The following is a 24,665-nucleotide window of genomic DNA, read 5'->3' on the forward strand; positions in this document are numbered from 1 at the left end:
CAGCTACTGGAGAGGCTGAGGCAGGAGGATTGCTTGAGCCCAAGAGTTCAAGTCCAGCACAGGCAACATAGCAAGACCCCATCTCTAAAAATAATAATAATAAAAGAAAGGTATGATTAAATAAATTATCTTTCAGCCTATAAAAATCTTAAATGCTCACCAATAGGGAACCTGGTAAACATCTTTATGCACTGAGTGGCACATCCAAGCAAGGCATAAAGCTGTTTATAAAAATGAGGTCAATTCCCATGCGAAACACATCCAGGACAAATAGGTACGTGAAAAAGAATAAACTGCTGAACACTCTTAACAATAGTATTGCAGTTATATATAAACAAAACAAGGACAGGACAGGACAGGAAAGGAAAGGAAAGGAGAAAGGAAGAAAGAACAAAACAAGCATTTCTGACAGGCTACACTACTACTGTCAAAGCCTGGAAGTAAAATAGAGGGGGCCTTTACTTTTCAGTTTATATTTCTACCCTTTAAAAATTCTGTTTTACCATAAACCTAAACAGTTTTAGCTAGGTTAATACACATATAAGTCATAATACCAACTGGTTAAATGTACAGTGAACAAGACGAAGTTCCATGCAAGCAAAGACATAAAGCTTGGGCAATGCCTGGCAGGGGATCCTATTTCTGGAATGCCCACTGAGAGCCAGGCCCTGTTTTAAACACTTCACAAGTATCAATTCTTTCATCTTCAAGACAACTTTATGAGACAGCTGCTAGTCATGCCATTTTGCAGAGGGGGAAACTGGAGCTCAGAGAGAATGATGAACCTGTCCCAGGTGACACAGTCAGTGTGTGCTAGGACCAGGCACTTTGCTTCCATGGCCCAGACACCTCCCTCCCAGGCTTGCCTAGCAATCAACATTTGTTGAACAAATGGACAAACCTGACAAACTGCCAGCACCTTTAAAAACTAGAGAAATGGTAAATTATTAAACAGCTTCTATTGTCACTGTTGATTTATCATTATTAATAATTATTATTGATGTATGAAAAATACTTCAGAAAAGCCAACTGTGTTATAGTGGGCAAAAAGTTACACTTTGGTATGAAGAAACCAATTGAAATCCCTGTTCTACCAATTAATAGCTGAGAGATCTTGGACAAGTCACTTCTCTGGGTCTCAGTTTCCTCATCTGTAAAATTGGGACCTCCCAGGGTTCCTGTAAGGATTAAATGTGATATCATACATGGAGGTCCCTAGGTGCTTGACATATGTTGGATACATATACAAATAAAAGGAAAAGATGCTGAAGATGGAATAAACTATGCTCAGAGCATTGCCAAGAATAATCTTTCTTTTTCAACCTTCTGAGTTTTAAAAGTGAACTGAAAATCTTACATTCCAATGGTCTGAATAGGAAAGCAGGGTTTTAATTGTTCTGATTCTGCCTCCAAAATATTGATTTAGGACATTTAATACCATCTCCAAATGCCAGGCTTAATTTGCATTGGGTCAGAAGCTGGGCTGCCAAGCGTTGGCTGTTGATTTTAGGTGGAGAATTGGGAGGTCCTCCTGGCCAGCCATGAGCAAGCTTCACCTGGGACTCAGGAGAACTAACCAGTGGAGGAGGCCGAGTCTTTGATGGATTTTCACTGTTTAATTAAAGTGCAGCTGGGGTCTGGGCTGCACTGTACCTTTCAAGCAAGGTATGTGTCATGGGTTGAACAACTAACCCAGGCTGAGGCAATCTGGTCAGGGCAGAGCCCAGACTTTGGCCAGGCCTCCCCATTACCCAGGAAGCCTGTGCTTCTAACTTTTAGAGGCTCCAGGGCTCACCTTCAGGAGCCCGATTCTCCAGGCACTGACCACTGCCTCCAGGAGTATCTCAGAATCAGAGTTCAAAAGCTGACTAACGGCTCCCAAACAGAGTCCCTGAAGACCTGTGTAAAGCTGTTCTTCAGTAAACACATTTGGTGCTTATGGGGGCTACAGAAAGTCTACACTCATGATTCATTCAAGTCTTTTTTTATAATTATACAGTTGACCCTTGAATAACACCAGTTTGAGCTGTGAGACCCACTTATATGTGGATTTTTTTCAACCGAACGTGAATCAAAAATAAAGTATTTGCAAGATGCAAAACCCATGGAAAAACTTCCATAGGGCCTTTTCTTTCTTTTTTTTTTTTTTTGAGATGGAGTTTCGTTCTTTTTGCCCAGGCTAGAGTGCAATGGCCTGATCTCGGTTTACTGCAACTTCCACCTCCTGGGTTCAAGCGATTCTCCTGCCTCAGCCTCTCCAGTAGCTGGGATTAAAGGCATGAGCCACCATGCCCAGTTAATTTTGTATTTTTAGTAGACATGGGGTTTCACCATGTTGGTCAGGCTGGTCTCGAATTCCCGACCACAGGTGATCTGCCCCCCTCAGCCTCCCAAAGTGCTGGTATTACAGGCTTGAGCCACCACGCCCAGCCATAGGGCCTTTTCATATAGGTGGATCCACAGAGCTAACTGCAGGACTTGAGTGTGCTCGGATCTGGGTATACACAGGGGTCCTGGGACCAATCTCTTGTGTATACAGGGGGATGATTGTAATCATAATGGAAAATTTCAGATATACCCAGAGTAGACAGAATACCACACCACCCTCCACATACCCACCACCATTCTACAATAAGGAACAACTTGTACCTACTCTTGATTCCATCTCTACCTTGACCCCTACACTGCATTATTTGATGCAAATCCTAGACATTTTATTGTGTCATCCACAAACATTTCAGTATGTACCTTGAAAAGATAAGGACATTTTTGGTGAGATAACCACAACATCATTCTTATACCCAGCACGTTTAACAATGATTCCTTAATATAATCAGATCTCCCATGAGTGTTTACATTTTCTTGATAGTCTCATAAGTGACTTGTAGAAGTTGATTTGTTTGAAGCAGGATTCAAACAACTAGCTGGGTTTTGACTTTGAATTGCGGCTCTGGATTTTTCATCTTCTTTCTTCTTCCCTTCAATTCCTTCCTGGCACAGTAGTTGTGTGGGGACATTCAAAGCCCAGTGATACCTCTTACTAATAATATGGCCTTGGACATGGAACCAAGCTCTCTGCTTCAGTTTCCTCACCTGAAAAATGAAAATAGTAATTCCCTATCCCATAGGGTTTTGTAAAAATTCAATAAAATAGAAAGTGTGAAATGCTTAGAACAGTGCCTGGCATAGGGTAAATACTTGATTAATATTGGTTTTTATGTTTCTCTTTTTCTAAAAGGCAATGACTTCAACAGCATCGAGGCAACCAAATATAGTTTTATGTGGGAAGAAAACCGCATAAAAACCTGTACAACCACACATTTCCCCAGACCTCTGAGCTACTGTTCAGAGGAAGGTAGAGGAGTGTGCCATTCAAGAGCGAGCTTCTGGAGCCAGACTGCCTGGGTTCAAATTCACGTCTTCTACTTGCTACCAGTGCCAAAAAGAAACATGTGTTTGCCCAAACCCATTTCCTTTCCCCCAGGGCCAAGAACAAAATTATATTTCTCTTACACTTAGGTGTGGCCACATAGCTAAGTTCTGGACAGTGCAAAGTGGCAGATGTGACACATACCACATTCAGGCTGGTCCCCCAAGACCTCCCACTGAGTCCCCACTTTCTTTCTCACCTACCAGCTGAGTGATAAGGATTTGAAAAACTTTCAGGAAGGTAGAGCCATAAGATGAAAGGTGCCTGGATCTCTGAATGACCATGTGAAAGACAACTCAATCAAAAACAATGCCACCAGGTTCTGCTGTAAGCAAGAAATAAGCTTATTATGTTAAGCTTCCAAGAACTTGGGGCTTATCTGTTATAGCAGCTAATGTTATCTTAACTAGTACGCTAGTCTTGACTTTGGGCAAGTTACCTGGCCTCTCTGTGCCTCAGTTTCCTCATCTGTAAAGGGGCAAAGATGCTAATAATACTAATACCTATTTTGTGAGTTGTTAGGAAGACCAAATATGTTAACAGATGTAAAGCTACCAGATTACCTGGCCCATAATCGCACTTTATAAGTGCTTGTCCCTGATGCACTTACATTATTATTGTTATTAATACTAGTATTATTTGAAAAATAATGGTACATCATCGAGAATGTCTACGTTTCACTTACGTGCAAATCTTTGCTACTTTTCTGGTATTTTTTTTCTTTTTTTTACAATTTGGGGCTAAAATTGTTTCCAGCCAACAATTTCCAACTTAACAATAAAAGCAAGTGACATAATGGGATTGTAACAATTTTCTTCACAGGAAATAGTTCAGGAGCACAGCCACTCTGCAAGATGAAACACCTAATACAAGATGCAGCATGTCTCTGGTGTCCCAGTGAGGGTTAAAAAATGGGAGAAGGAGATCCAGTGTGCACCTTTTGGGGTTAACAGCCAGACATCTCATAAGGCTCAGGACTGAGGATATGTGCACTGAACTCTGTAAAATTTTAAAATACACTTGAGTGTATACTCCTAGGTATATACCTAAAACAAAGAAAAATATGTGTCCACACCAAAACTTGCACATGAAAATTCACAGTCACATTATTCACAATTGCCAAAAAGTATGAATATCCAAGTGTCCATCAACTGATAAACAAAATGTGGCATATTCAAATAATATTTTTTAGTCATAAAAAGGAATGAAATGGCCAGGTGGCTCACGCCTGTAATCCCAGCACTTTGGGAAGTCGAGGTGGGCAGATCACTTGAGGTCAAGAGTTCGAGATGAGCCTGGCCAACATGGTGAAACCCCGTCTCTACTAAAAATACAAAAATTAGCTGGGCCTGGTGGCAGGTGCCTGTAATCCCAGCCACTTGGGAGGCTGAAGCAAGAGAATTGCTTGAACCCAAGAGGCGGAGGTTGCAGTGAGCTGAGATCACATCACTGCACTCCAGCCTGAGTGACAGAGCAAGACTCTGCCTCAGGAAATTTAAAAAAAAAGGAATGAAGTACAGATACATGCTACAACATAGATGAAACCTTGAAAATATTATGCTAAATGTAAAAGGCCAGTCACAAAACACCATATATTATTCCATTCCATGTATTATTCCATTTATTATATATTATTCCATTATTATAACAATATATATTATTCTATTTACAAGGAATGTCCAGAGTAGACCAATCCAGAGAAACAGAAAGTAGATTAGTGATGACTTGGGGTTAGGAAATGGAGAGGGGAGGAGGAGTGACTGCTAATGGGTATAGGGTTGCTTTTTGGGATGATGAAAATGCTCTAAAATTGATTGTGGCAATGATTGCACAACTATGAATATACTAAAGACCACTGAATTATGTCATTTAAATGGGTGAATTGTATCTCAATAAAGCAGCTATATTAAAAAAGTTCCCACTCCTCCAAATGGATCAGACCACCTCTCCTCTGGACTTGAGCTTCCATCAGAAGGCAGAGCATGTTCCCAGCTCATAAGAAGTCTTTGGGAATTCCGTGCTCTGTGTGAAAATCCAGGTCCATTTCTGTGTGCAAGTGACAATGACATGACACACACATGCTAATGAGTCTGAAGTGAAGATGAGAGGTCACGGCTGGAAGTGTAGCTTGGGGAGTTAGCAGCATATGCAGGTAGGAGATGAAATTGTCATCCACATTCACGTGAAAACTGATAACCCATTGATACCAACCCTGCACAAACACAACCTTCCAACCCCAGAGATACAAGCAGGGGTGCTGTTTTTCTTTTTCACACAAGAGCATAAGCTAAACCATGAATCACACTTCCCAGAACCAGTAATACTGAAAGGGCTAGGTAGCTGGAAGCCCAAATTACTTAAATTGATGTCATATCATCTGAAGAGGCGACATTAGTATCTCACAAACTGAACGACAATTGCCATCTAGCCAATTTATGGTCCTGGACTCCTGTTTCCCACCTGCTCCAACACCAATTTAAGCAATTCCGAACTTTGATCTCCACAGCAGAATGTCTCAGATTTATTGAAGCGTCAGGTCCCAATTGTGCTAACATCCACCCTGGCAGGGCCATTACAAGGTGTGAAATCTGGGTGCCCATCACCCCAGCCACGTTCAGCACAGTGACAATCAGAAGGAACAAATCAATCTGCCTCTCTATAGTCATCATGAGAGCCTTGCAATTTACTGTAATGATGGCCATGGAGGAAATGCAGGTGAAGGGATCATTCTGTTCTCTGGGAACTTGGGCATGTGCTGAAGGAGCTGCTGAGCCCACCAAGAGAGGCCTTGCAACACTCAGCCAAAAGGCAGCTGCTACTCCTTACATGGGACTATTTCAGGACTTGCTTATATCCTGAGAGCTGCTTTAAAATGGAATTGTGTTACCCTCCTCCTGTGTTTTGCAAACAGCATCAAAACTGTTGGTTCCTGCTGCCCCAACTTCTCCCAGCTGTCATTATTAATTACCTGTCATCTGCAGGTCTGCCTCACCAGGGCTGGGAGCCAGGGAGAGCTCAGCCTCATAGTAAATAGGAAAACCCCTCCCAACAGAGAGGAAAGTTGATTTTCAAGTCTCAAGTGTGGGAGAATGGGGTGAGGGAGGCAAGAACCAGGGTCCCTTTGTGAGCCTCCCCACTGACCTCTACTTTGTAGGGCCAGGAGTTCTGATTCCACATAGAGACTACGGCAGCCTCTGCCCCTTACCTACTCAGCTAGGGTCGTAACCTGCCTGCTACATTCTGCCAGCTTCTGTCCCCATGTCTCTGAATCTGAGACTTCACCCTGGACTCTGAGGAGTCTCCTTGATTCAGGACTCAGGCACTCAAGAGATGCCAAGAATTCTTTGCTCAGAATCTCTGTACCCTGCCATCTCACTGCTCACTTCAACATTCCTGGTGTGCCCTGCTTCCTAAACATGGTGATTAGAACTACAGACCCCTCCTGAATTCCTCTCTCCTTCCCCATCCCCACCAGGAGCTCCCAACACATACCACAGCCAAAACCATGCTGGCCAAGACAAAAACTGCTTTCAGAATAATCATTGTGAATTGAAAAGTCAATGTAATACTGCAATTGGCAGACTAACGATTCTGCCTATGAATGTCTCCTGGAAAGAAACGAGCACATAGTCTGCTCCACCAGGGTTCCTGTCACCAAGGGAGCAGAAACAGGCCCCCAACCGTGCCCCTTGGTAGTTCATCATCATGCCCAGGAGATGGGCTGCATTTTCATGAAGAGCCTCATTCACGGCTCCTCAGAGCCAGGCTGCTTTTCAGAGCAGAAGAGGTGCATTGCCTCTGGATTTTAAAAGAGATAAGGGAATGAGTGAATGGAAAGGAGTATGATTCAATGATGAAATAAATGCCCTGACACATCCCTCCCAGGGAGAGCATCCACCTCCTCCAGTGATTCCCCAAAAACACTCCCTGAGGTGTCAGGTGTGATAATGACATGCTCCAACTGGCTCAGATCCATTCTTCAGAGATGCAATGAGATACCTGCCTACTGACTTCTAATGCAGGTAGAGGAAACTGAGCCCCTGAGGCATCAGCCCAACCCACTCTGTCAAAACCCAGCTGAAACTCAGGTTCCCAAAGCCCATCCCTTCTCTTGTTGCCCTGGAGGGGAAATGGGTGGGAGGGGATCCCTTTGCTGGCTTCAAGACTCAGCTTGAAATCATCATGTCTCCTAAGGGTTCCACTTAAATGCGTCTACTGCAGCACTCAGCCCACTGTCTTGCAATTACCTCCCATGTGTCTGTAATTGCCAAGTTCGGGGTAAGTCCAAGAACTCAGAAGCTGGGAAGTGGGGAGAAAAGTGTGCAAGAGAAAGAGATTCCTTGACCAGACCTCCACTGGGTCTCACACAGGAGTGGCTAGGGCTCAGAGGGGAAGAGGGGATGATGGCTGTGCTTCCCAGGCAGCTTCAAGGATGGCAATTCCCAAGGCAGCCATACCATGGGCTCTGTCAGAAGGGAGTAGACACGGATGATACACAGGGCCATATATGGATGGAAAGATGGCCATAGAGAACGTTCTCAAACAAAGGCCTGCCTCTGAGCACGTTACTGGCCAGGCTGGAAATCTCTTCTCCCTGACCCATCACCCTCCCATCCTGCCCCTTAGGTAACCTGGCCCTTCCAGCCCAAAGCAAATAGAAATTTTCAGCCTCACAATGTTGGTTTTAACTTCCAAGCAACCTATCAGAGGGATCACTCAGACTTAACAGCAATCATTTCTTCTTGGCTATCAGTTCTAACCTACTGATGATAAACAAGCTAATTATCACACCCTGGCCCTGTAATTGCACTTTTAGGACTTACTTTATCCAAAGGAAAGTACTCTTAATTTTTTAAAAAAGCTTTATGTTGCATTATTTACAGAAGAAAAAAAAATGAAGACCAAAGTAAACAAGAAAATCACTCAATGGACTATTATGTGCCTATAAAATCATGTTTAATAAGATTTATAACACAAAAATATTTACATTATAATAAATGAAGAAGATAAAAAACTTATCTTTACAACATACATAGTATACTCACAATACTAAAAAAGAAAAAAATTATAATAAAGAATAGAAAGAAATGAAGCAAAACGCTAATAGCTGTTGCCTTTGGGAGCTGGAACTTTGCACAATGGTTTTATCTATTTTTCCATAAATCCCATAAGCATGGGCTAATTTTATAACGGGGAAGGAAAAACTTTTATTAAAAAAATCAGATGGTAAATGATTTGGTTCATTCTTCTTTCTCCCAAGAGAGTGTGCAGTCATTAAGAATGTTTCTGTTCAAGCTGATAAAAGTTCACTGCCTCTTCCATCCATGGCCTCTCATTGCCCTAAAGCTGGTTCGAAGCAAAGACAGTGAGACTGGTCACAAGTTGGTTTACTAAGGCTTTGGCAGGCTGGCCTGTTCCAAGCAAACAGAATTATTGAGGAGACCACCCCTCATATCATCTTATGCCCAATTTCTGCCTCCAAAGAAAGAAAAAGTAAAAACTAAAAGACAGAAATGAAATCCACAAGCAGACAGCCCGGCGCCGCACCCTGGGGCTGGTAATTAAAGATCGACCCCTGACCTAATCCGTTATGTTATCTATAGATTACAGACATTGTATAGAAATGCACTGTGAAAATCCCTATCCCGTTTTGTTCCAATGCAATTACCGGTGCATGCAGCCCCCAGTCACGTACCCCATGCTTGCTCAATCAATCACGACCCTCTCACGTGCACCCCCTTAGAGTTGCGAGCCCTTAAAAGGGATAGGAACTACTCATTCGAGGAGCTCGGCTCTTGATACAGCAGTCTTGCTGATGCCCCTGGCCGAATAAACCCCTTCCTTCTTTAACTCAGTGTCTGAGGGGTTTTGTCTGCGGCTCGTCCTGCTACATTTTTTGGTTCCCTGACCAGGAAGCGAGGTGACTGGCAGATGGTCAAGGCAGCTCCTTAGGTGGCTTAAGCCTGCCCTGTGGAACATCCCTGCGGGAGACTCCGACCAGCCCGAGCAACACAATTACTGAGAGCGCTCCCAGGCAGGCATTTGTCCCGGTGGGATGCCTTGCCCAAGCAGTGTGTGGCAGGCTCCCGTGGAGGATCAACGCAGTAGCTGAACAGCGGGAAGGAATGGGCACTTGGAGTCTGGACATCTAAAACTTAGTAAGACTAGTCTTTGAAACTTGTCCAGAAGCGTGGCCTGATCACCCATGGTGTGCCTTTATTGGCACTTTGGTTTTGGTTTTGACTTGGTTTGAAATGCATGACAGGATTGGTCTTGGGAGCTTACCTACTCCATTTGAGTGGAAGCGTGGCCTGATCACCCATGGTGTGCCTGTACCGGCACTTTGGTTCTTGTCTTTGACGTGACTTGGATTGCTTGATACTTTGGTTTTAGTTTTGACCTGGCTTAGATTTCTGGATACTCCGATTTTGGTTTTGATTTTGGTTTGGTGTAAACTACAAAAGTGTGTGTGTGCCATTTTTACCCATTCTTTGTTTTGTAGTGAGCGTAGTGTTTTGTCTCCAGGAAACATGGGTGAGGCACAAAGTAAGCCCACTCCACTAGGAACTATGTTGAAAAATTTCAAAAAAAGGATTTAAAGGAGACTATGGAGTACTATGACACCAGGAAAACTTAAAACTTTGTGTAAGATAGACTGGCCAGCATCAGAGGTAGGTTGACCATTAGAAGGAAGCCTGGACAGATCCCCTGTTTCAAAGGTATGGCACAAGGTAACCTGTAAGCCAGGGCACCCAGACCAGCTCCCGTACATAGACACTTGGTTACAGGTGGTTTTAGACGCCCCCAACACACAGTGGTTGAGAGAACAGCAGCATAAGAGGCTGGCAGAGGCAAGGAAAGACCAGCAGAGAGAGAGAAAGTAAAGAGATAGAGAAGAAAAGAGGCAAAAACAGAGAGGAAGAGATAGACAAACAAGGAGTCAAGGAGAAAGAGAAAAAGAGAGAAGCAGAGAAAGAGAAAAAGAGACAGAGGCAAAAGGAAAGTCAGAGAGAGACAAAGTCAAAGAGAGAAAGAAAGAAAGAAAGAAAGATGATTTAACATTAACCACTGAAAATTCCCTTAACCCAGCAGGTTTCCAAACAGGGGATCTAAATCTTAATTATCATACGAAGGTCTGACCAGACCTGGGAGGAACTCCCTTCAGGACAGGATGATCAATGGTTCCTCCCAGGTAATTGGGGGGAAAAAAAAAGAAGCCATCTATACCAATTCTAATTTGGACAAAACAAGGTCTTATTAATAGCAAAGGATAATTAAAATCCCAAACTTACAAGGTTTTCAACAAAAGTAAAGTTTGCTAAAAGTTAACAGTGTAACATGTATTATAGTAACTTCTATTATTGTGGCCTTAGACAGTCTAGTCCACAGACATGAAAAAAGGTTCACTTTGGAAAAGAATGGTTATCATCTTCGGAAAAAAAAAGGAAAAAAGGGGGGGTGGAATTTATATAAAAGGAGTGTTATATGGTAAATTCTTGTCCTAAAATAAATTAACCGGTTGTTTAAAGAAAGAAATGTTTGTAATAAGTCAGAAAGTTAAGGCATGAGGAAAAATTGCCTGTAAAAGTCGTGAAAGAAAAAAAAAGTTATAAAAAAAGTGTGTTAAAAAATTTATGCAAAAAATGCTGTATAATTTAAAAGTAGCTAGGCCTCCTGAATGTAAAACTATTGAAAAATAAAACAGTTTATGTGCAAGATGTATAAGAAAAGTAAAATATACCTTTGGTAAAAGAATTATAAGGAGGCATAAGAATGTACATTTTTACCTACATTAAAAAGTTTTTAAAAAATTATTCTTTTGAAGCTTTAAGCAAGTTTTTAAATGTTAATTTTAAAGACAATTCTATGTATAAACATATTAGCTAAAGTTAAAGAAGTATAATCCAGTTTTTCTGTGAACTAGACATTAAAGTAAAAGCATAACAGGTTTCTCTTAAAGCACCAACCTGCTCTTTAACAAAAATTATAAAAGGTTAAAAAGAGTCTATAAAATCTTACCTTATGGTCAAACATTAAAAATTAGATAAATATGTCTACAAGGTTTTATTAAAATTAGGTTTAACAATAACACACCAATATAAAAATAAAATTTAGCTTATCTGGTATAAAAATCATACGAGAAGCATTGTTAAATGTAAAATAGTATTTGGCTTTCTTTGGTTTAAAAACTAATAAAAATAGGTGCTAAAGGAAATTTCTCAGTAAAAAGGCACTAAGGACTATAAAGTCCACAGCCAAGGTCCCCACATTTAAAACAAAAGGTAAATTTCTTAGAAATTATATACTTGGTTTATCTTCCACTTTCCTTTCTCTCAAAAACTAAAAGTCTTTTAGCACATGTACCACCCCTAGAATTTCTGGTAAACCAGCACCAGCCTGAAGATCACATTCTCATCAAAAGATAGAAAGAAGAAAAACTCAAGCCAGCCTAGGAAGGACTCTACCTTGTGCTGCTAACCACCAAGACCGCTGTGGCACACAGCAAAAAAAAAAAAAGATGGACTCATCACACCCGAGTCAAGAAAATGCCACCCCCTCCAGAGTTGTAGGCTATAGTCCCAGGGGAAAACCCTACCAAACTAAAGCTAAGAAAAATTTAACTCTTTTCATCTATTCTATTACTCTTTCTTCTTTCCTAGTTCTATTGCTGACCATCTAGTTATTAATGTAACCAAGTCAATTTCGCCTCAAACTATTGCATTTAATGCTTGCCTTGCTATACACTGTGAGGACTTGCCAAGTCAAAGACAGCTCTCTACTTCAGAAAAGTACTTCTGTCCCTCCTGACTCTCCTCAGACTGGGCATTAGTAAACTAAGACCATGTAATCCAGGGAGATTTTGATAAAGACCCCAGTGCCAACCAGGAGTCTTGCCCCCCGATGTAGAGCTTTCATGCCATAGTTGGTCCAACGTTCTGTGGATCACTACAGAGCAAGGATGGACTGCCCCAACCGGTTTTCGTAAAACCATACATTCATTTTACCAGAGGATCACAGAAGTTAAAGATTTCAAACAAACTGTAGTAATTAAGACAGGATACCAAGATGCAAATGCCTGGTTAAAATGGATCAAATACTCTATCTGCACGTTAAACAAAAACAATTGTTATGCTTGTGCACATGGCAGGCCAGAGGCCCAGATTGTCCCCTTTCCACTAAGGTGGTCCTCTAGTCGACAAGGCATAGGCTGCATGGTAGCTCTTTTCCAGGATTCTACAGCCTGGAGTAATAAGTCACGCCAAGCTCTCTCTCTGCTATATCCCAAAGTCCAGCACCCTGCGGGTCAGCCCCCAAAGGCCATCCAGCCTCCGTCTCCCAACACTAAGTTCACTACGTGTCTCTCACGACAGGGAGGAAACTTAGCGTTCCTTGGAGACCTGAAAGGATGCAGTGAGCTTAAGAATTTTCAAGAGCTTATCAATCGGTCAGCCTTTGTTCATCCCCAAGCAGATGGGTGGTGGTATTGTGGTGGACCTTTACTAGGCACTCTGCTGAATAACCGGAGTGGCACTTGTGCTTTATAGCCCAATTGGCTATCCCTTTCACCCTGGCATTTCACCAACCAGAAGAAAAAAAAATAAGACATTGTAAAGCGAGAGAAGCCCCTTATAGGCAAGATTTAGGAGAGATAAGTGATGTACAGACCAAAACTCCATAGGAGATCAAGAGTTCCCTTAATTCCCCAAAGTCTGTGTCATTCTCCCTCCCACACCTATTCCATTCCCTCTTGCCCATCTCAGCTTCATTTCCTCACTAAAGTGCAAAGTGAAGGCAAATGAAAATCAGCCAGACACAGAGCCACTATCATTCCTCCTCAGCAAGAGTCTCCTCACTTCAGCCCTCCCCCGAAAGACAGAACTTACCAAGAGGAGAAGATGGCTGGAGGGCACACCTTTGGTGAGCTTTACCTAGCCTCAGTTAATTGCAGCTGCTTAATTTTTGTTCAGGCCTGGGACAAATGTTAGCTTGATGTGTGGATCGCCATAGGACTTACCTAAAATCTGGTTCTACTAGTGTTTACTAAGTGATAATGTAGCAGGATGAGCTGCAGACAAAACTCCTCAGACACTGAGTTAAAGAAGGAAGGGGTTTTTTCCGGCCAGGGGCATCAGCAAGACTGATGTCTTTCGACTCTCATGTCTATTTAGACACAATTGGAGTCCCACGAGGAACACCAGATCAATTTAAAGCTTGAAATCAAATCGCTGTGGGATTTAACTCAGTATTTTGGTGGGTGACAGTTAATAAAAATGTACATTAGATAAACTACATCTATTACAACCAACAGCAATGAGCTTTTCATAAGTTAAAAGAAAAACTCATGTCTATCCCAGCCCTGAGGCCACCTGACCTGACAAAACTCTTTACACTCTTATGTGTCAAAAAGTGAAAAAATGACAGTTGGAGTTTTGACCCAGACTGTGGGGCCCTGGACAAGGCCAGTGGCCTCTCTCTCAAAACAAATAGACAGGATTTCCAAAAGTTGGCCTCCAGGTGTAAGGGCCCTAGCAGCAATGGCCCTGTTAGCACAAGAAGCAGATAAACTAACCCTTAGGCAAAACCTGAATATAAAGGCCCCCCCATGCTGTGGTAACTTTAATGACTACCAAAGGACATCATTAGTTAACAAATGCTAGATTAACCAAGTACCAAAGCTTGCTATGTGAAAATCCCCACATAACCACTGAAGTTTGCAACACCCTAAACCCCACCACCTTGCTCTCGGTATCAGAGAGCCCAGTTGAACATAACTGTGTAGAGGTGTTGGACTCAGTTTATTCTAGCAGGCCCAACTTCCGAGACCATCCTTAAACATCAGTAGACTGTGAGTAGTACATGGACGGGAGCAGCTTCGCCAGCCGCTGCGAAGTGACTCTGAAGAAGATGACAAGCCCTGCTCCAGTCACACCCGGAAGCTGACTGGTCCACGCATGGCCAAAGCATGAGGAAACTCATCGCAGGATTCATGTTCCTTAAAATTTAGACTTTTACAGTAAGGACTTAAACTGACCTTCCTCAGACTGAGGGCTGTCCCCAGTGTATACATCAAGTCACTGAAGTAGGACGAAAGGTTGCTACGGTCCTATTATTTTATAGTTATTATAAGTGTACTGGAACTCTAAAAAGAACTTGTTTGTATAATGTTATTCTATACAAGGTATGTAGCCCAGGAAATGACCAACCTGATGTGTGTTATGCCCCATCTGAGCCTCCCATGACCACAGTTTTTAAAATAAGATTAAGGACTGAGGACTAGTGAAGGTTCATAAATGATATGAGTAAAGTGTTAGCCAAAACAGAAGAAAAAGAGGTGCCCAAACAAGTCACCTTAAAATTTGATGCCTGTGCTGTCATTAATAGTAATAAGTTAGGAATAAGTTAGGAATAAGGTATGGTTCTCTTAACTAAAAAAGAGGCTATATGGCAGAAAATAAGTACATCTGCCATAAATTAAGGCTCTTTTACCATAGTCTTCCTTCATATGAATATGTACTAAGCCATTACTGAAAAGGAAGCTTTTCTGGATGAAAACAAAGAAGTCAACTGGCCTTCACGTTCCATCTGGTCACCCCCCTCCCCCCAACCAATGCACCCCCTCCAGGGTCACTGCTGCCACTGCAGAATCAGTGCCCATGGACTCTAGGACCCTCTGGTCCTACAAGCCTTTGTCAAATAACAGGATTAACCAATAATGTCTTCCCACAAAAGGAAAAGAGATTCCTGGGGGCAGGGATGAGGCATTTTCATAAGCTACACACACTCAAAAATAGTGACCTGGATGGAATCTGGGGACCAGAAGAGTCATCCAAGGTTAGAGCAGAGTTTGGGGTAACCTGGGGACTCCCTCAACGGGAATAAGATGCCCAGTGATGATTCAGACAGTTAGTTAAGAAGTATTTTAGGGAGCATTGGTTAAGTACTAGGTAGTATGCTAGGCACCAAAGATACCACAATGGCTCCCCTCATGGCATCTGCAGAAAAAAACAAAAAAGAAAGGACACTGCCCAGGGCCTATGCAGGAGGAGGTCTCCTTGTGCTGGTGCTCTGGTCCTTGGGCAGGGCCCTCATTGAATTTCCTACTGATTTCAGGCTACACAACCTATTGAAAACCTAACAGAATGTGTTTACATCTACTTTTTAAAAGTATTTTATTTTTGAAATGATTGTAGGGCTTACCTTAAATGTTGTTCTTTGTACCATGACAGTGAGTGGAGATTTTAGATGCTTACAAACGTTTACATGAGGATTTCATCTCTTCTCCTGGACTAATGGCTGGAACATAATTATGAACTGTGCTTGTTAACCAAATAGAGATATTCCATGAGACAAGAAGGCTGATTCCTAATATGGAGGTGTCCTTGGGCCAGGGCCCACTTATCCTGGTATCCATCTCCTCCTCCCGACACAAAGGTGCCTTCATTAGTAGAGGAAAGAAAGAGGTCTTTGTGATGATGTAATTCCCAGACCACCCTACACAGACAATAAAACTGAATGTGAGAGAAGCCGGCTGAAATAACAGCTCAGAAATCATAGAATACCAGTGCAGCAGGGGCCTAAGAGGTTATTTAGCCTAATCTTCTAATGTTAGAAATGGGCAAATAACACCAAAAAGGGAAGAGACCTGTCTAAGATTACATGGCCAGCTAATGGTGAGCTATTTTCATAAAGGTAAATATGGGGAAATTCATTCCACAGAAATTCTAATAACTATGTGTTTGATGATATTATGCTAAGCAGGAGGGCTCTCACCATAGTGTGTGACAAGTGGCTGCAATGCAACATGACCAGTGCTACCACAGAGTATAGACAAGGCACTGTGGGATCACAGAGGAGGAAGCCTCTCACTCTTCCTGGGGGCACTGTGGAAGGCTTCATGCAAAAGGGGACTTCTGAGTTGGGTCTTTATGAATGAATAGAAGTTGGTTGTATAGGAAAGGAAAAAGGTCTTTCCAGAATATGGAACAGCATGTAAAGGCATAAACATGTGAAAGAACATGATGTGTTTGGGGGAAAAGAGTGGTTTCCCATGGTAAAAATGGAGATTTATTGGAAGGAAAATAGAGGAGACAGTAAAAAAAGTAAAGGAAGGAGTAGCTGTGAAGGCTTTGGACAGCATGCTAAGAAGTTTGTCCTGGAGAGAAGTTATCTTTGTGCTTTAAAAAACAATGTAGTAGCAAAAGGATGAAGAATGGGTTGAACAAAAATAGACCCGTGACAGGAAGTCTAGCTGGGTGGATAACACAGTATTTCAGGTGGAAAATAGAGTAAAAATTTTGAAAATGAACAAACAATCCAGAGCACTTGTGAAGGCTGAATTAAAGCAGTGATAGTTAGATAGTAGACTCAGCAGGATTTCATAAAAGATGATTAGACATGAGGAATAAAATGGAGGATGGGGCAGCAAACTACTGCCCTTGGGTCATGTGCAGGCTGCCATCTATTTTGTACAGCCCGAGTGCTGAGAATGGTTTTTACATTCTCATGTACATGTAAATGCTTCCTTCAATAGCTGAGAAGAAACAAAAGAAGCATCTTTCATGTAATTTCACATGAAAATCATGTGAAATTCAAGTTTCAGTGACTATAACTAAAATTTTATGGGAACATAGCCACACTTGTTCATTGACCTATTGTCTATGGCAGCAAAGACAGAGTTGAATAGGACTCATAAAGCCTTAGATATTTACTATTTGGCCCTTTCAGAAAAAGTTGCTGACCTCCTGCAGGATTCTCCAACTCAGTTAAAATCAGTTCATCTTTCCAGTTGCCCAGACCAAAACCTTTGGAGTCATCTTAATTCTACTCTTACCCGCCATCTCATCTTTCATCAAGATCTGCTATATTTTAAAAATATATCCAGAATTTGACACTCACTCACTCCTTCCCTTGCTACCACTCTGTTCCTGAACACAGCCATCTCTCAGCTGGGTCATTCTAGTAGCCTTTACTTATTTATTTGTTATTTATTGAGACTGGGTCTTGCTCTGTCACATATACTGGAGTGCAGTGGTGCGATCACGGCTCACTGCAGTCCCACACTCCTGGGATCAAGCAATCCTCCCATGTCAGCCTCCTGAGTAGCTGGGACTACAGGTAGGTGTGCACCAACACCCATGGCTAATTTTTTGTAGAGATGGGGTTTCACCATGTTGCCCACGCTGGTCTTGAACTCCTGAGCTCAAGAAATCTGCCCACTTGGCCTCCCAAAGTGTTGGGATTAGAGGTGTGAGCCACCATGCCCAGCCTCATTCTAGAAACCTTTTGCCTCATCTCATCTTTTGCTTCATCTCTGCCTGCTTCAGTCACTTAACACCATCTGAGCAATGGTGTTTTAGCACCATCAGTTAAATCAGAATTGAGATCACACCATTCCTCTGCACAAAGTCTTCCCAAGTCTTCCCATATAACTCTGAGTAAAGGCCCAAGTTTTACAATGGCTTCCAGGGCCCTACACATCCTGCCTCTCCCCTTTCTCTTGTTATGCCTGGGACCAACCCCCATTCCACAATCATGCTCACTCTCTTCTCCAGTCACATCAACCTCCTTATTGGTCCTCAATAATGTACCATGTCCACACCTGCCTCAAGATTCTTGCATCTGTCATTCCTTCCACCTGTAATGTTCTTTTCTAAGATATACATATGGTTCTCTCCATCACCTCCTTCAGATTGGGACTCAAATCTACCCTTCTCAGTGAGGCCTTCTCTAGCCATCCTACTTAATATTGACAACCATCCTCAGACCACAACCCTCCATTTCTCTTTTTCTTGCTTTATTTTGCTCTCTAGCACTTACTACCACTCAAACAAAAAACATACATTACCAATTTATCTTGTTTATTGCCTATCTGCCCTATTAGAATGTAAGCTACAGGAAGGCAGGAGTTTTTGTTTTGTTTTCCTTTCTAGTGCCTAGTACAGTGCATGGTACATGTTAGGCACTCAATAAATAATTGCTGAAAGAATGGGAATAATGGATCAGAAAGTGACTAGGAGATAAGAAAAGAGAAGCAGGTAGAGATAACTCTTTCAAGGCATCTGGTGAGTAGCTAAAGAGGAAACCAGTTATCAGGAGATTTTCTCCAAATGGGAAAGACTCAAGCATATTTACAGAACGTCAGGGCAATAGAGTGGCAAAAAAAGATGGGATATGATAAATAGCATATCTGGCTATGCCAAGTCTAGGAGGAAGCTGAAAGAAATGGCCTTATGAGCAAGGAGAGAAGGGACCTTCTTGGAAGTGACTAGGGCAGGAGGGGAGCACAAAAAGACATTTGCACATATGGACGGGACTGGCCGGATATGGTAGAAAGGGAACTTGAAGGAGCTCATAGCTGGTCTCAATTTTCCATGTGAAGATCCACAGAAGGGTTTTAGGGGCTATGGACAACAACTTGGGTGCCATTGTTCAAGGGGTACCCCTTGAACAATGCAGGTTTGAATTTCAAGAGTCCACTTATATGCAAATTTTTAAAATAAATGTATTAGAAAATTTTTTGAGAATTGCAACAATTTGAAAAAATTGCAGATGAATTTTGTGATCTATAAGTATCAAAAAAAAATTAAGAATAAGTTAGATATGCCCAGGAGTTCAAGACCCACGACGGCAACATAGCAAGACCATGTCTATACAAAAAGATGTACTTTGGAAAAATGAGAATGCACACTGATTAGAAGAAAAGGGAAGCTCTGCAGTGCTAAGGGTTCTACTCACTCTAGAAACCATAAATTTGTTGCAAGATTTGTGGATTTTTCTCCAGCAACACTGGACAGCCAATGAGAATGACATGGTAAGAACCAGTATTATTAGAAGAATTATGAAATTAAAGCCTTCATTGGATACTTCAGGTCCTGATCAAAATGTAAAACTCTGGGGGATAAAATCTTAAATGAATGAGTAAACGACAGGAATGACCAGTGCTGCTGGCCTAATTTGGGTGCCTTCAGCAGACAGGTACAATTCAAGTTGGTGTTCCTTGAAAGAACACGTCTTGAGGACAGTTTCAGAGAAAGAAAGTTGAAAAGTAGCCCTCTGGCAAGTAGACTCTGAAAGGGTAGTGAAAGAATCCACACAGGAGGGCCATGTCCAACAGAAATGGAATTGAAAACCCAAAAGATGAAGAAAGAGATCAACAGAGAAAAACAAAAGTCACTTACGTTACAACTCATAAGAATGGGCCCAGTTATTTTAAAGTGCTGAAATGTGTCATCTTGGGAAAACGGAGGATCTCACTCGCAAAGAAAGATCCCTTAACTCCTAAAGGGACAAAACAGTGTCCCGCAGGCTCCATACAGTCATGGGCTACTAGGCTATTTACAGAACCTGAAAAAGCCAGTGCAGTCCATAACAAAAAGACTATTTCAAATTTCAAAGACCAATGAAAATTGAGTTGTCAATTTTAATAGCTACCATTACTTGTGCCACGCAATGCATTTTACATTGTCGATCTCATTTAAACCTCGCAACTTCCATGTAAAGAAGGAATTCTTATTCTCATTTTATAGATGAAGACACAGAGGCTTACAGGGGTTAAGTAACTTAAGTCATAGAATAAATAAGGGGTTGAACCAGAAATCAAATTGAAATGTATCTAATCCTAAAGACCATGCTTTTAACTCCTGCTCTCTCTTGGACTCTAACACTGTTTTTTCTTATGAAAACACAGGAATGATGACTAGTTGAGTGCATTCTTATGAAACTCATAGTCATTCTATGATGTAGGTTTCCTTAGGAGGACATTTTTTTACACGAAATTATTGACTTAGAGTTGATCCTTGAACAACACAGGTTTGAACTGCGAGGGTGCCCTTACACGCAAATTTTTTCAACAACTATATGGGAAAATATTTTTGGAGATCTGTGACAATTAGAAAAACCTTGAGATGAACCATGTAGCCTAGAAATATTAAAAAAAAAATAAGAAAAAGTTACTCATGTCACAAATGCATAAAATATATATCAATACTTGTCTGTCTTCTCATTTACTACCATAAAATGTAAAGAAATCTATCATAAAAAGTTAGAACTTATCGAAATGTCAGAATGTATACATACACATAAAAACTGTGTGATGCCATTTGTAGATGAGAAAAAATGTAAATGTAAAGATTAAATCCTCACTGCACAAAATGAACTGTAGTACATACTGTACTACTGCGATAATTTCACAGCTACCTCCTCTTGCTATTGTGGTGAGCTCAAGTGTTGCAAGTATCTGCTTAAAACACCATGTGATGCCAATCATCTCCACGTGAACAGTTCATCTCTCCAGTAAATCGCATACAGCAGTTAAAAGTGATCTCTTGAGATTCTCGCATATTTTTCATCATGTTTAGTGAAATACCATAAATCTTGAATAACACCATGGGACTCTAACGAAGTGCCACTAAAGATGCTAGAAGTACTCCCAAGTATCAGAGAAAAGTTATGACATTATAAGAAAAGTTGAATTGCTTGATATGTACCATAGGTTGAGGTGTGCAGCTGTGGTTACCTGCCATTTCAGTCAGATGACATAAACTTACAGTATCAATAAATGTAGCACAGTTCTGCAAATGTGTTTTCCCTTCCTTATGATTTTCTTAATAACATTTTCTTTTCTCCAGTTTCTTTGTTGTAAGAATACAGTATATAATACAAAATATGTGTTGATTGACTATTATCAGTAAGGCTTCTGGTCAACAGTGGGCTATTAGTAGTTAAGTTTGGGGGGAGTTAAAAACTAAACACAGATTTTTGACCGTACAGGGGGTCAATGTCCATAACCCCCACATAGTTCAAGGGTCAACTGTATTCTAACTAGTATCATATCTTCCCATTTGTTGTGTCCTACAGTGGGGCACAGCAGGTACCAAATGAATGAATGGGAGTCCTTGGGCCTACGAGAATGCTACACCAAAGCACTGAGATAATTTGTGGACAGACTGATAGCAGTGATCTCGAGGAATGAAGAATGGGAGATTCAAGAACACCAGAGAGAAAGTGGAAGAAGGCAGATTCTACAGAGCACAAAGCTGTGAGCTTATCCAGGATGCAGAGCAAGACCTGGCCTTATTATTACCGAAGTGATGGTTAATGGCACCCCACACCTACTAACCATCACTTCAGGACTGATCATTGAGATCCAGCACATACTCACTAAGGACAGTCATTTCAGACCAACCCACTGCCTTCTTTGCCTGGGCTTGCAGAAATACCATAAGCCGCAGCAAGCAGCTGGAGCTGGGTGGTGGCTGACCCTTCAAAAGAGGTTCTATGTTCTTCCATTCACCCATTTACAGCCCCTGGATTAGCTGACAGACTGAATGACGAATCAGGACTTTACAGTGAAATATAATAGGGATGAAAATAAGATCTTGCACTTGGTTTCAAAAACCCAACTGAGTAAATCCAAGATAGGGAAGGCTGTGATTTAGGAGCAACAAGTATAAAAAAGTCTTTGAGTAAGCTGATAGCAAGTTCAATGAGAGATCACAGTGCAACGTGGCTGGCAGAATAGTTAGAAGCAACCTTAGCTGCATTAAAGGAACATAGTGTCTGTGCTAGAATAAGGGAGGTGACAGTCCTAATCTGGGGTGGCTGGCCTGCACTACAGCTATACTGGCTGGCCTGCACTACAGCTGTACTACGGTGACTTCTGGAGAGCTCACTTTGAGAAGGTCTGGTAACAGGTCGATCTGCTAGGTATTCTCCATTTCCCCCGTCCCCACTGTGGTCTATTCTCTGCACTGCTCTGTGCGCTATGGAAGCTGCCCCTATATATTCCAGATCCCTTGCTCTGATGGGTTCCCACTGGGTTCAGCCCCAGTAGGTGATGCAAGGGCAAGAAGACAGAGAACATGCAGAATGTGCACTTCTTGTGCCACTCTCTCCTTGCTCTGTCTGCACATTTCTGACAGTGGCTGCATCCCTCTATGACTATAGTTCCAGTCCAGCAGCCCCTCGTCCATAGCCCCAGCTTGTAATAGGTTCCAATTTGCTTCTCTTGTCCCTCAGGCCTCCGAGTGATTAAGAGCTTCCTCCTGTTGCTAGCCCCTAGGGACCTCAGCATCCCTTCTTAGTTCCCTTAACCCTGCCCACAGCTCTGTCAATAGCCCCTTCACTAAATTATTTTCAAAATCTCAACAAATTGGCCTTCTTTTTCCTGCAGGAACCCTGACTGAAACTAAAGAGACAGGATGCAAAAGACCTTAAAATTATGTCTGTGAGGGACAGAGGATGTTGGGCCCAGTGGCGAGAAGACTCAAGAAAGCAGGATAGCCTACTTCAGCAAGGTATCAATAAAAGGCCACCCCAGACTCATTCTCTGGCTCCAACAGTAATAGGTACAGAGAGATACATTTTGGGCTAAATATAAAATAAACCTTTCTACAGAGTAGGTAAAGATGGTTCTCCTGATAGCAGATATTTTTTACTGCATGAGCTTCAGTATTTCTCAGTTGCCCCATCTTAAACCGGATGAGACTATGTCAGGAATGCTGTAAGGAATAAGTTAGAAACATGGTCTAGAAAAGAGCTTTCCAAGCCAGGGTTTCATGATTTGTCACCAACTGTACACTACTCAGTGGGTTACCAAAATAACCAATGTGGGGAAACTTCCGTATGTTTTTGCTGCTTCTCGTTTCAATCTAGAGAACAGAAGTCTAGTTTTTCATCAAGTCTGATAATCCTGAACACTGAAGACGTCTTTATACTTTAAGATGACTTACAAACATGAAACTTTTACACAGCATCACAGCTTTCAAAAGGTTATTTCCAATTCACAGAGCAATCTATTAAAAACATTTTTTAGGGGGCGAGAGAAGTTGATTAATGGTTACAAATATACCATTTGATAGAAGAAGACCTAGTGTTAGATTGGTAAAGTAACTATATTTTACAATAACCTCTCGTATATTTCAAAATATATAGAATTCCAGTGGTCTAGCATAAAGAAAAGGCAAATATTTAAGGTGATGGATATCCCAAGTACACTGATTTTGTCAGAGGCATGTGAACCAGAGCAACTCCATCTTGAATGGGGCTAGGTAAAATAAGGCTGAGTGAGACCCACTGGCCTGCATTCCCAAAAGGTTAAGGCATTCTAATTTACACGATGAGATAGGATGTCGGCACAAGATACAGGTCATAAAGACCTTGCTGATAACACAGGTTGCAGTAAAGAAGTTGGCTAAAACCCAAAACCAAAATGGCGACCAGTGCAGACACTAGTCTTCTGCATTGATACACTCCCACCAGTACCATGACAGTTTACACATGCCATGGCAACGTTACCCTATATGGTCTAAAAAGAGGAGGCATGAATAATCCACCCCTTGCTTAGCATACCGTCAAGAAATAACCATAAAAATAGACAACCAGCATCCCCAGGCTGCTCTGTCTATGGAGTAGCCATTCTTTTATTCCTCTACTTTCTTAATAAACAATAAACTTGCTTTCACTTTACTGTGTGGACTCATCCTGAATGCTTTCTTGTGTGAGATCCAAGAACCCTCTCTTGGGGTCTGGATTGGGACCCCTTTCCTGTAACAACTTGATCTTTACAAATTATATGAATGTAGTAATCACATGTGCCCCAAAACTATATACATCATGCATCAATTAAAAAAATGTTTAAAACAAAAAGTTTTAACTCAGCAACTTCTATCTACACACCAATCTTCTATCTACACATCAGCGCTTCTTGAGAACTGCCACCTCAGTTTTCAAACCAAAAACCACGACGCAAAATCTGCCCATGGGCAAAAAATATTCTACATGCAAACTACCCTCAAAAAAAAAAAAAAAGAAGAAGGTCGCCTCAATTCACTCTGGTGGGGGGTGGGGAGGCCCATGACGATGTTTGTGTCTCACACAGGTTTTCTCCTTTGGTGGGAGTTTATCGTGTATTACACCGAGGGCACGCTAGGTTTGCCAGTTTTTCGCTCATTCATTCAACAAACACTCGATGTCCACCTACTCCATTAACAGGGCCCTTCTCGGCCCTCGGGATGGACAAAAGATCCGAAGAGGCCAACGCCACGACGCTGCTGCCAGAGGACGTCAGCAGGTCCAGGAAACGACCTGATTTTAAGGACCAATGAAGTCAACGAGTGAGAGTGACGGCGCCCAGTAAAGTTGCGGCGGAAACTTGGGAAATGCCAGCCTTCGGGCGCAGAGGGCGGGGCAGGGCCTACCGGATCGCGCTGCCTGCGGTCTGGGGCCCCGCCTGGGC

At 42.0% G+C, this 24,665-nt stretch overlaps 1 protein-coding gene across 1 annotated transcript in view; it reads right to left on the bottom strand.

Annotated features, from left to right (window-relative positions):
- Positions 1-24,665, bottom strand: part of PARVA (parvin, alpha) — a 167,722-nt gene that overhangs the window by 142,096 nt on the left and 961 nt on the right. The window lies entirely within an intron of this gene.

Source organism: Colobus angolensis, unplaced genomic scaffold, assembly GCF_000951035.1.
Source record: "Colobus angolensis palliatus isolate OR3802 unplaced genomic scaffold, Cang.pa_1.0 Scaffold380, whole genome shotgun sequence".
Classification (NCBI taxonomy): domain Eukaryota; kingdom Metazoa; phylum Chordata; class Mammalia; order Primates; family Cercopithecidae; genus Colobus; species Colobus angolensis.